Genomic DNA, 13,016 nt, shown 5'->3' on the forward strand with positions numbered 1-13,016 from the left:
AGGTTTTCTAACTATACATCTTTCTAAGAATTAATATGCCTCACACTCTGCTGAATGTAAATTCAGTTAAACAGTGTACATCAGATAAAATGTCTCACCCACCGACTTGGTCATGTCTTAGATAAATATTATATTTAGAGCTACATGCACAGGTTTTAAAAAAAAAAATATGCAGTGCTGAGCTGATGCTGAACTGATTTAAGATACACAGGCTGAATACATTGCAGTATATTTGGATCTCAGTAGCAGCGAGAAGTTTGTGTATATACATGCATGCAGAGACTAGATCCGTCTGCTGTTAGGTGTAGATAAATACGTGTAGCTGGATACAGACTTCACATTCAAGAAATGTTGGGACAGTATCAAAATGGTTTCTTTACATTATAAACTCCTTGAACAATAATATAATTTGGCATGATTCAGGCAGCAGGCAGGAACAAACTGAATTTCCAGCATCAACTTAATAAATAAATGGCTAAAATGTTATCAGTTCTTGTTTTGCGTTTGGTTTACTAGAGTGGAAAAATCTACAAGAATAGACAGAAAACACAACAAAGGACAGACTACGAAGGATGAATGGTGCCACTGTTGTTCTTATGGAAACCGATGCATTTCACATTAAGTTGTAATAGGGTTTAGGGGAGCTTGTTGAATAGCTTTTAAAGGAAATTGCCTAGCTTTATTCTTTAAAAAACCAAGAAATAAAAGCTCTCCATTCTTCCATTCAGTTTTGGGATTGCCTTTATGTTGTTGAGGTACAATATTGTACTTGGCTATTTATCTCTTTTATCTTTTGTTCTGAAGACATGATAGCTCTCTGAGCAAATGGCCCATGCTGCTTTGCTGTGCTTAAACTCTGTGCAATGTCACTTTATAAGCCAGGAGACAGAAACAGCCAAGGATGTTATTTCAGAAGCACTGTCTGCATTTTCATCCATAAGAAATAAGTAGGACAGTATTTAGCTGCATGATTTCTTGACAGTAGTTCTTGCCATGATTGACACCTTATAAATCTCCTCCACACCCCTTGCCAAGCCCTAGCTGCTTTGTTTTCATATGAGATACTAGCAGCATTTGCAAGTCTTTAAAGTCTCAACAGGGGAGCTCTGTCAAGCCAAAAATTGAATTCCAGTTTACAAACTGTGGGCATGCCTTCAGCAGCAGTGGGGATGCGCTCAGGATGCCTGCCATCTCTGATGCCTGTGGTCCATGGGACCAGGGTCTTTGGGCAGACAGCAGCCTCTCCTCTTCCCCTTCTGCCCACGCCGAGGGTGAAAACCCCAGTGTCCATACTGGCACAGCAAACCAGCACAAGAAACTCAGGTAAACTGCTCCAGTGTTCACAGAGGTGTGTGAACTCCTGTTAGGCCACCATGCAGTAAAGCAGATAGAGAAATCCTGTAGAAAATATAGGGGGGAGGGTTTATAGGGAGGAAGGTCCATTCATATAAGCTTGGGGAACACGAGAGTCAAAAGGACAGATTTTCTCATTTATTGCTTGTGCCTGGATAACTATTTACACAAGCAATCTGATTGATATCGGTGATGAGTAACTAGTTTTCAGAGCAGTAACTTTGTTGCTATCTGGAAGTTATTTTAAGCTATTTAAAACTCAGATGTTTAGAGTTATATTCAGATTTCTACTATAATTGAATTGCAGCTGGTGCTCAAGGACTGCAGACTTCTGTTTTGAACCACAAGTGAGCCAACACCCTTGTAAGGGCTGTAATTTGGAGTACAAACCTTATATTTTCAGAAAAGTCAGCAAAAGAATGGAAAGAGTTTCTCACAGCTCACACACTGCACAGGCTCTCCAGATACTCCCTGAAAATCAAAATGAGGACTCCCATTCCCCAGTCACTTCTGAAGATACTAAATGATGTTTACATACTCTGTATGTGACTGCATATAGAAAACAAATCATTAATTTGCTAACAATAAAGATTTTTTTTTTTTTTTTGCATTTCATGTGCACCTGGTAAAATAAGATGGTCTTACTTTACCCAGGCTTGTTGGTAAATGACAGCTAATTAAATCTCAAACATCCCCCGAGCTGTCATCCCCATTTTAGAACCTGGGGGGGAAGAAGACATTTACATGACTCACAAAAAGCAGCAACAGCAAAAATGAATATAGCTTAGGCACAGGTTACCATTTGCAGCCCTCTCTAGATGCCTCCAATTCAGGGGAATTTTAACACTTTTTATCCCTCCCAGATGTTTCCCTTCATAGCTATCCTTCCCTCCCCATTGCATTATTTTACCATTGAGCTTTAAAAAACTTGTGGACTCAGCCTGCAAAGTCTTGCTCTTTTCTGCTGTGTGACTGGACCTCTGTTAACCCTCTCAGCTTTTGGCAGTGGAGTTTACACATCTACCTAAATGGTTCCTTGAACCTCACCCTGAAACCGGTTTTCTGGAAGTGCAGTGTGTTTTCTGATGGCCTTGAAAGAGGAATTATGAACACCAATTGATTCACCCCCTCTTTCAGGGAGTAGCCTGATGGCCATGTTCACTTCTGCATGATGAACGTTTGGGCAGGCAACAACTTTGGAGTACTTTTAATGTAACTTTAAATGCAGAATAGAATTAGGTGATGTAATGACTACCATGACATGTAAAACTTTTGCATGTGGGTTTCGGTGGCTTCAGTTCTGGGATCTCCTCAAGCATGACCACAGAAAGTCTCTTATTAGTCCCCATGGTTATGCATATTCCTCTGTACATCGTTTTGATCACCGCCAGCATTTAAAAAATATGTAACAGATGTACAGTCCCTTGAAAATGAAATAAAAGCCACTAAGGATTCAGTTAACATGTCTTGCTTGTGATTTATGAAGTCAGACTACTGTATCCCCCTAGTGACCATTGGCCTTGTAAATGATGCCTTGGTATTTCCAGTCTTTGAATAAAAGATTAACTTTCAAGCTCGGTTAGACTTCTGTGGAAATATTGAAACACGAGACATATGCAATTTTGATATTTTACATATTTCCTTTCCATTTTCTCTAGCAGATATTTATTCAGATTAAGACAGCCAGATATCTTTGGCTGTAGTTAGCCTAACTTTCCCTAGCTGTCTTCCTGATGTAGCCCTGTTATTATATTGAACAACTTTTTTTCAGCTACTTTGAAGGGACTAAATTTGTTTTGAATTGCAATACGTTCTCTCTCATAAGAAAAAGGATATAGCAAGAGCCATGCAAAGAGTTACATTTTTAATTTACTGGGGGATATGTAGAAATGGATATTAAAATAGCCTGGCCTTCATCTATAATTGCTATCAGAAGAAAGGTGTTACTGTGTAGGTGAGAAAAGTTAAATATTTGCATCATTTCCAAAGAGAAATTCATATCCAGAGTTATGGAAATGGTATAGTTACATGCCCTACATTGAGAAATACAGTTCATTTCTTATTTCTGCCACTGAATTCTTGTGTGACCGAGGCAGTCATCTATGTCATGCAGTTCCTCAGCAGAACTTGGAACAGCACTCACGAGCTCTGTTCCAGTCCTACAAGCATAGGCTCAGTTACAATCAGGTAAATAAAGCTGACCACTGTTTCTGTCTTCTTTACTCACCTTACACTCCAAAGTAATGAGGTGAGCTAAAAAGCAAGCCCATTGTTTTAGCAGTAATCAGACCTTAGCATTCCTTGTTTTAATTCAGGACATCTGGATAAATCGAAAGACTCACCAGGAGAATTCAAAAAAGCATTGAAAATACCATGCAGAACTAAAAGTGAGATGACTATGTTTTATAAGGCATGAAAAATCCAAAAAAGACACTTATTTGTGAAGTGGGAAGCCAATTGCCCATGGAATCCACTTTGGTTTAATTTCCTATGAAAATGCGCTTCTTTGGCAGTGGGATAAAATGTGCCCAGAAGCAACGGGGGCCAAAAAGCAAATTTTAAAGGTGGGGGCCCTAAAATAATTTTTAAAAAGTAAATTCCCTTTTTTCCTCCTCCTCCCCTGCCAAGTCCTCCCCTGGCAAGTCCACCTCATAGGCCTTCCAGATTTATCATTCCCACCAATATAATCCCTACTCTTGCAGATAGAAGGATATCAGAAGATGCTATAATAGTATTCAAAGATGGTGTAATACATCCAAAACTGACTCAATGCAATAAATAAAATAATATGGAGTCTTGCTTGTGTTAAGACGATGTGGTTCGCATTAACCTTCTTTTCTTCTTCCTGATGTTTTTGCACTGCCTTTTTTTGTCGTTGTTTTGTTTATTCTGCAATTTGGGAAGATTTTCCTTTTGAAATGCAAGCAAAATATTCAGCTTGCCTTTCTGTCGTACTTTCTCCCTGGGGATGCTCAGAAACACCTCAGTGCAAAGTCCCATTGAGAGTTAAGCCTTTATGCCCTGGAAAAATGTACAAATGTTTCTGGCTGCTCACTGGACGTTGCTTCTCTGGTGTACCAGGGTGCCACTCCGGATGATGTACCGTGGGTTGCTATGTGGTGGTGTAGCCACCTGGAAGATGTTTCAAGTGGATGCGTGTGAGGAAGTGCTATAATTTCAGGGACTTCAGCCCACGTATGTAAAGTGTATCCTATCGGTGTGTCGTACTAACAGAACAGCTACAGACAGTGGGTAGAAAGAGGCCTGGGGTTTTGTCTTAGAGAAAAGACATGAAAGTAGCCATCACAAGCCATGCTCGTGTCTGTGTAGCTTATTTAGTCACATAGTCCTTTGCTCTTTAATTCACAAGCAACATTTAACTAATGCCACTTCTTTATGCTACATTATTTTCAGGTGAAAAACCAGACAGTTTTCTACTGCCTGCTGCTTGCTTTCCCCTAGATGTGTCTACCATACTCAGTCACACACGCAGCACCCTTGCTGTCTTTATTAAAAATGATGTAGAGCTTGATGGGCAGCTTGATAACAGATTTATGGATACAGTGCTTGACCACCTGAGCCACGTGTGGGATCATGAAGAGCATGCCCTTCATCATGGGCATGGCCAGGTAGGAAGAACAAACAGATCATCACGATTTGATTTGTGTTATGCCGTACCAGCAGAAAACTGCGCCAGACTTTCATACGTCGATCAGTATTTATGTCCATTAGGGATTTAATCTGAAAGCATTCTAAGACTAATGGCCGACAATTTGTTTAAAAGGATTAGGTCAGCAAGCACATATTATATACTGTTTCTAACAGGTTGTTATGCTTATGTCTCTACTACATATGGGTGTCACAGTCAGGGCATGAATCATATGTCACAAGCAGGTTAGTATAGGACAGCTGGGTATTTTAATTGACACACAGTTTTCCTTGAAAACTGGGCTTAATGAAAAGCAGTTAACTTGGACCCCTAAGATTTAGGGGCTGCCCCTCGAGAAAGACGTGTCTCCTGTATATCCTTTGTTACATCTGCCATCTTAATATAGATGTCTCAGAGGCACTAGGCACTTACGTATAAGCAACTGAACTGTGCTTCCCGTATCTCGCCCAGGTGTTTGAATTTCACTAAAGAGGATCTCTCTCTCAGGGATTTTTTTCAAGACATCTTCATTTCTCTACTGATTAGATATAGAGAGCTTAGGTGCACATTTTTGTTTAGAACAGCCCATTAGGTGCCCAACATTTCAATACACATTAGGTGCCTCAGCGAGGGTGACCTGCTTTGATTCAGAACAAGCAAAGCAGAACTTTACTTGCTCTATATGGAGATAATTTTTTCATACATTATACATTTCCACACTGACTCGCAAAATCAATTTAAATGCCAAGCAGCTGCCGAACCACCACGCACTTGACCACGGATTATTTTTCAGCCTTTGGAAAAGCGAAGTGCGTACGGCACGGATTCAGCGGGGTTTGAGCATCGTGTCCCCCCCGGCTGCCGGGGAGCACCCTGGATCTGGGGGTTCCTCGAGATGGCAGTGTTGCTCAGCCTTTGCGCTGCTGCCAGCCCCCCGATGCACACCCGCAGTGTTTCCCAGAGAATAAGACCGTAGATTGTTCCGCTGAATATAAAACTGACAACCCTGTTATTTTAAACTCGAAAGTGACAGGCTGTTATTTTAATGAGGTCTGCCAGTGCCAAGGTTAACCAAAGCTTTATTTCCCCTACAAAACGTTAAGGCTGCGGTTCTAAAAAGGGGGCTGTGAAATTTTACGGTTATTGATACTTTCTCAGCTCAGATAAGTTCTGAGAATTTCACCCGGGCCTTCTTGCGCAACAAATGCTTTTTGTTTTTCTGCTTTTTTTTTTTTTTTTAATTTGACTTTGTGAATTTAAATGGTCCAGAGCTCTACTGATAACTGCCTGCACATGATTCATGTTTCTGCACGGAAAAGCAGATGACAGCTCTTCTAATCAAGAACTAATGCTGAATCCCAGTTATAAAGCACAAATTGGCGCTTGGGTAATTTGTGAAATAAAACAAATGAGCTAGGCGACTTTCTAAAGCAAGACTTTTCTCACCAGAGTATTTTAAAGTGAAATGAAAGGATTTTTTGCTCTCATTGTCTCTAAGGGCTATCCATGTCTGTGACAAGAAAAAAGTTAAGGCCTTTAACAACAGTAAAGAATGACTATTAGCCCTACTGAATTCTCAGACTAACAGATGTATAACTTTGGAGTGTTAGGGTGGATTCAGCTCCCATACTAATACTCCTACACTTATGTATCTACATTCACAATATAGTCCACAGCAATCTGGCGCTGACTCACTTAAGTTTCTAGTGCCATTTGACATCGCTGCAGTGACCTGGGCAAGTCTCCTATAGGTTGTGAGTTGTACGTGACTGCTCGGTATACTGCCTCCGATGACCTAGTTGCATCTTGTTTCATTCAGCTTTGATCCAAACCTCACATTTTAAAGCAATCCAGGTTGCCTATTGCATGTTTTTTAAGGAAAATAATTTACAGGTCTGCATGAATGCTGACATGGGCTTGCAGAAGTCTCCTTGCCATCTGTGCCCTGGCGATGTTTGTGCTGCAACGTTGCATGTTAGATGGCTCCAGGGGCGGGTGTCGTGGCGCGTGTGAGGGGCTGGACTGTCACTGCTCGGAGCTGACTGCCCCGTGCTCAAAAATAATGTGAGCAAAGTAAGCATGTTTCTTATGGGACTGCCATATCTTCAAGTCTTAACCTTCACCTGGAGATCCTACCTCCAGCAGTCTCCACAGAGACTGCAGAGAGCTTAGCACTGCCTCACATCATCAAATGGAGACTTTTTTTTTAATAAAAACACTGACATTATTGTTTATAGGCAGTAGAGCCTGACACCAAACTCTTCCCACATTCTATATTCATTTTGGCTGGGGAGAGAGGAAGGGGAGGAGTCTTTCAAATGGTGGAGCAACCTGGGCTTAACTTCTACTCCTTTCCACAAATGTGCCCATTTACCCTGGCCCTTGCTCTTGGCTTGATTTGCACAGGCAGTCCACCTCCTTAAGTAGGTATGTCAGGCCAAGTTTGCTGCACTTGGCTCCCCAGTAAATAAAAACATTGCTTTTGGAAAGTGGAAGCTACCGGAAATGTCAGCACCCTGCAATGGAAACCTGTAGGACCTGGAAGCAGCTTTCCCCTTTCCTGTAGTGCCTGGGAGCAGTGCTAAAAAGCTGCTCTATAAATCTGATTCAAGAAAATCCAAAGCACTTGGACGAATCAGCTTTTTATTGCAGAGAAGTATAAAAGTAGCACCAGAAATATGCTGGAATCTTAAAGATAAAATGCCAGAGGCTTTTCTGTGGCAAGGCTTAGCCGTTAAGCACTGATTCTTTGTGAACAGTCCTTCATCTCTGCAAGCAAAAATGTTAACAGCTAATGTAAACAACTACTGATAGAGTATTTCAAGCTTATACAGACTTCCATTTGTCCTGGAAATGTTCATCTGGTACCAGTAGTGAAGTGGCTGTTTATTCTCTTAAAACTCAAGGGTTTACGCAGAACTGCATGTGTTATAACAGACAAGTAGTTCAAGCCTCCCAACAGCTGTGAGAAGCATATGATTTCTAAGGGCAGCAAGAGCTGGGATACGTCCTTTCATAACAGAGCAAGAGGATAATTGTACTTCATACTCGAAGTAGCCTTACATGTAACTTCATTTCTTCTAGTGGTTACTTCTTGACATAGCGCCATTGCCTTCCAAACTGAAGAAGCTCTCAGTGGACACTCAATGCCTCGAGATAACTCAAGACTCAGCAATAAGATGACAGCTACTCTGGCAGCAACTTCTGGGCTTCTGACCTTCCTCTCTCTCAACCACGAGTGGCACATCCAGCTGTTTGCCCAGAGGAGATAGAGCCATGGAGAAAAGGCTGTGCGAAGGTGGCCAAAAATACAGAAAGCAAAGAAATATGTAAAGCCAGAGTACGCAAGTGAGAGTTTTGGTGAAGGGTTTAAGATTTTGAAATGACTGTACACTGTCATAAAATATTTGAGATGTCTTTCATACAATATCAAAACCAGTGCAGTTTTCCCTATGGACTTCAGGGATATTTTGGCATTGTCCATTTTTCAGTGCCCAGCTACCTCTTTTTCGAGGGAGTTTAGGTGTAAAAGCACCTGCTCTTCCATGACTGGTGTTTTTATTAATTAATTAGTTAATCAGACTATAGCACCTTTCTTGGCCCATTAAACCCTAATTTTAAGACCACTGGAAATCTGTTCCCTCTTGTTCCATGTGCGTTCCTACGAGAGAAATGCATACAAATCCCCTTCCCGCTGCATCGTGGCTGCGGGACTCCCCGCACCTTGGCGAATAACTTTCTGCAGCCTCCGAGCACGTCTTGGGCAGCCGGGGCTGCAAACCCCTGCCTCTCCTGAGCCCGGAGGGCTGGCCGGGGGGGGGCAGAGGCCTCCCCAAGGAGCCCCTCGGGGGACCAGGCAGGGAGCGAGCCTTTCGGGCAGGGAGCGAGCCTTTCGGGCAGGGAGCGAGCCTTTCGGGCAGGGAGCGAGCTTTTTGGGCAGGGAGCGAGCCTTTTGGGCAGGGAGCGAGCTTTTTGGGCAGGGAACCAGCTTTTTGGGCAGGGAGCGAGCCTTTCGGGCAGGGAGCGAGCTTTTGGGCAGGGAGCGAGCTTTTTGGGCAGGGAGCGAGCTTTTTGGGCAGGGAGCGAGCCTTTTGGGCAGGGAGCGAGCTTTTTGGGCAGGGAACCAGCTTTTTCGGGCAGGGAGCGAGCCTTTTGGGCAGGGAGCGAGCTTTTTGGGCAGGGAGCGAGCTTTTTGGGCAGGGAACCAGCTTTTTCGGGCAGGGAGCGAGCTTTTCGGGCAGGGAGCGAACCTTTTGGGCAGGGAGCGAACCTTTCGGGCAGGGAGCGAGCTTTTTGGGCAGGGAGCGAGCTTTTTGGGCAGGGAGCAAGCTTTTTGGGCAGGGAACCAGCTTTTTCGGGCAGGGAGCGAGCCTTTTGGGCAGGGAGCGAGCTTTTTGGGCAGGGAGCGAGCCTTTCGGGCAGGGAGCGAGCCTTTTGGGCAGGGAACCAGCTTTTTGGGCAGGGAGCGAGCCTTTCGGGCGGGGAGCGAGCTTTTCGGGCAGGGAGCGAGCTTTTCGGGCAGGGAGCGAGCCTTTCGGGCGGGGAGCGAGCCTTTCCACCCTTCTCCGGGTGCAGTTTTGCAGGCTCGTCAGTAGGTGTCGGCCTCCTCTCCGCCTCAAAAAGGGAAGGGGAAGGGGGGAGAGGGCGGGGGGCGATGAGCCCAGGGCGGAGGTGGGAAGGGGCTGCGCGGGGGCTGCGTGGGGAGGCGGGCAGGGGGGCAGGCAGGCAGCGGGCAGGGGGGCAGGCAGGCAGCGGGCAGGCAGGCAGCGGGCAGCGGGCAGCGGGCAGGGAGGGCTGTGCAGCCCGTCCCGGGTCCCATCGCGCTGTTGAAACCCTCTCATCCTGGGAGGGGGGGGAACGTCAGGCCCCGCAGGCTCACCCTAAGGGAGGGCGGTTGTGGGGAGTGAGGAATTAGAGCTGGCACAACGCGTTTCTCCGCATTATGAGCTGGAATAATGTTTTCCCGGAACACCCCAAACTTGCAGCCACGGCATGCAAACTCCTGCTTCCTCCAATATTACGTTTTCATTTCATCCAGAATTAATGCTTGGTAGGTTTCCCTCCACTAGTGCTTCTCGTTGCCAGTCGTTCAGCTTAACTGCAACTAGAGCTTGATTTCAATGGCCTCGATATTTGCATTGGGGATTATTTTAATCTAAATATAAAAGCGTACACTATTACAAGTGGTAACTATATACAGTCGGGAAAGAACTAAAAGTCAGCGTAGAGGCTTGGTGGCATTGCATGTGCTGATTGTGGTGATGGGGAGTTCTGTATTTATTTTTTGCCAGTTTTGCTTTCCGGTCTCTCCGAGGAAGACGCACGATTTCATTTTCAGAGTTGCTTCAGAGACGAGAGAGGAATCAACAAATTGGTGTTTTATCACATGCAAATATAATTTGTTAAAACATCAAAGTCCAAAATGAAAATCACAAAAGCTTTAGAATGAAAACAGCAATATTTACAGAGGCAGAAAGGTTTATCAAAGGACATTTCTGGCAAGGCAAGTAGGCTCGGCAGGAAAAACGCTTATCAGGGAAACAATCAGAGTCAGAGAGAGCCTTGTACTGTAAATCTACTATGTCAATATACTGATGAGTTTCATTGCCTTCCTACTGAGGAGAGGGTAGGTTATCCTCCGCTGATGTGGAGCTGCACTCTCTTGTCCTTTCATGATAGGGTTAAGTACTTCAATTACTGGATCCTAACAGAACAACTGCACACAGCTTCCTCAGAGCTGCCAGGGACTCAGGCAGATGTAGGCAGGAGACATAGAGGTTGGGTATGGGTCCAGCTACCACTAGTGCTTAAGGATCACTCTAAAAGAGGGAGAAAATCTAAGTCCAGTTTGAAGTACAGCAAAGGAATGAGGTGTTCTCATAAGATTTTATCCTAAAGCAGCAAAAATCTAATGAGACTAATCAATTTCCTGTTTTCTGCCATGGCTGGATGGAAAGTCATGAATTTAGATATTCTTGCAAGATTGGTGTTCAATCTAATCCTGAATCAGGAAATGGACCCCTTCTAGTTTTTGGTTCACTTTGAAGCTAAAAGTGCTAGCACATGCGTATGTCTGGACTCTGGAGTCTGAGCGTTGTGACTCGGTGGGCAGTATAAATTCAAGGTGCACTGCTCACCTCTGCCATAAATTCAATACACTCTGCAAGACCATTTGTGGAATCTAATCTGGACAATTTAAAGAGCAAACACCGATGGAGAAATTTTGTATGGATAAGAATGGGTGCAGTAGCAAGCACCGGAGGCATACTATGTGAATCTGAATGAGAAGGTGTCTGTCCCAAAGAGTTTTCATTCCAAATAGAAAAAGGGAGAGCAGAAAGGAATAACCCTATTTTATATACATATATATATATATATATGAGAAAAATAATTATATGCAAAGAAAATTAGTTGAAATCAAACAGGGAGTCACTGGGTAAGCAAAGCATTACTCCTACATGTCTAGCACCTTTTTATAATGAAAAGTCTATTTTACCTCCTTGGGTATTGCTTTAGGTAATAAGCCCACCCCTCCTCCTCCAAGGATATGTCTACCTAACGGTCATGACAATATAGCACAGTTCAAGCTATATTTAAATCAAGCAGGTAAATGCAGCATGCAGCTAGACTTGATGTTACTGCTTGAGTATTTATTGTGGCTCTTGGGCAGGCTTTGCAGGTTGCCATCCATCTCCCTGCCACTGCAAGGGTGCTGCTGGCATCCGAGTGCTCTGTGTCACCACATTGCTGTGGTGGTGTGTGGTGACACACCACTTTCTGGACACTGCCAAGTAAAGAGGCCTGAGTCAGGTAGCTGCCTGTGTAAAGTTGATTTTGCCTCCCAAGAACAAAGGGCAAGCACTAACCCAGGGCTGGATGGGAAGACTGGCGAGACAGAGCCAGAGGAGGTGAAGCTGTGGCCGCTGCTCCTAATGTTCTGGGAAAGGGGAGGCAGCTCTGGCTGCTGCCCTGCATGTGCTAGACAGTGACAGCAGCGACGTCAAGCCTGCCTTCTGTGACAGGCACAAGCAGCAACAAGCACCGACCATCTTGCTGTGCTTGCCCCTTCCCCTTACCTTTAGTGCTAAAGCAAGAGACCCCCGCACCACAGAGGCTAGAGAGGGAGGGCAGGCTGCATGGCTCTGTGGTGACAATGGGATATGTGGGGCCCAAATGGGATGCGGGAAGAAGGTCCTCTGCATCTTTTGCTGGGGGCTGTGAGGGCAGGGTGGGTGATGAAAGCAAAGCTACAGGACCCGAAGCAATCAAGCTGCAATGGGTAGTTAGGGAGTCGCTTCGCAAAGAACAGTAAAATAGTCTTGCCTCATTCTTCCCTCAAAGCCCAGGCAATCCCCTGCCTGCTCTTCATAGCTGTCTGTGAGCACAAACAGGTATAACTGAGCGTTGCCTGCTGCAGAGCTGCCTATAGCTGGCAGGCAGCATCCTGCCGGCTACCCCTCTTGATGGAAGCGAGTAGCTGGACAGAAGATCGATGCTTGCTCCTTGCGCATAGGCAGCTTAAAAGCAGCCTAGCCTCTGTGCCAGCACCCTCAGGATTAAGGCAGCTGCACGCTGGTTATTTATTTGTCTCTTTTTCAAAGTGGCTTCCCCACCTCAGTCTGCTGCTGCATTTCAGCAAGGATTCATGCAAGGCCATGCCAGGCATTTGGTGATCACAAGCTGTGTTCCCACGGTCATGAGTCTATCATGAAAATAGTGACATTATAAAAATAACAAGTGCTGCAGTTTATTTGCCTCCACAATCTGGACGCTTTAGAATTCATGTTTTGGGGGATTTAATAATAGTCACAAAGGCTGGAAAACTGGATTTGTTTTATCATAATAGTGAAGATTGCAGATTTTAAGAAAAGCAGTTTCACAAGACATGGGGTGAAAAATCTAGAAAATTTGCAGTTTTGTCTATAAAAACTAAACACAAACTTCTTTACAGGGTAGAAAAAAACTCAAAATGGAAAAAATACAGCCTCACAAAGGGTAGTGTCACAAATGAGAT

At 44.3% G+C, this 13,016-nt stretch overlaps 1 protein-coding gene across 1 annotated transcript in view; it reads right to left on the minus strand.

The window, feature by feature from the left end:
* The window catches only part of GPC6 (glypican 6), a 790,528-nt gene that overhangs the window by 10,166 nt on the left and 767,346 nt on the right, over positions 1-13,016 (minus strand). The window lies entirely within an intron of this gene.

This window comes from Pelecanus crispus, chromosome 1 (assembly GCF_030463565.1).
Source record: "Pelecanus crispus isolate bPelCri1 chromosome 1, bPelCri1.pri, whole genome shotgun sequence".
NCBI classification, from domain to species: domain Eukaryota; kingdom Metazoa; phylum Chordata; class Aves; order Pelecaniformes; family Pelecanidae; genus Pelecanus; species Pelecanus crispus.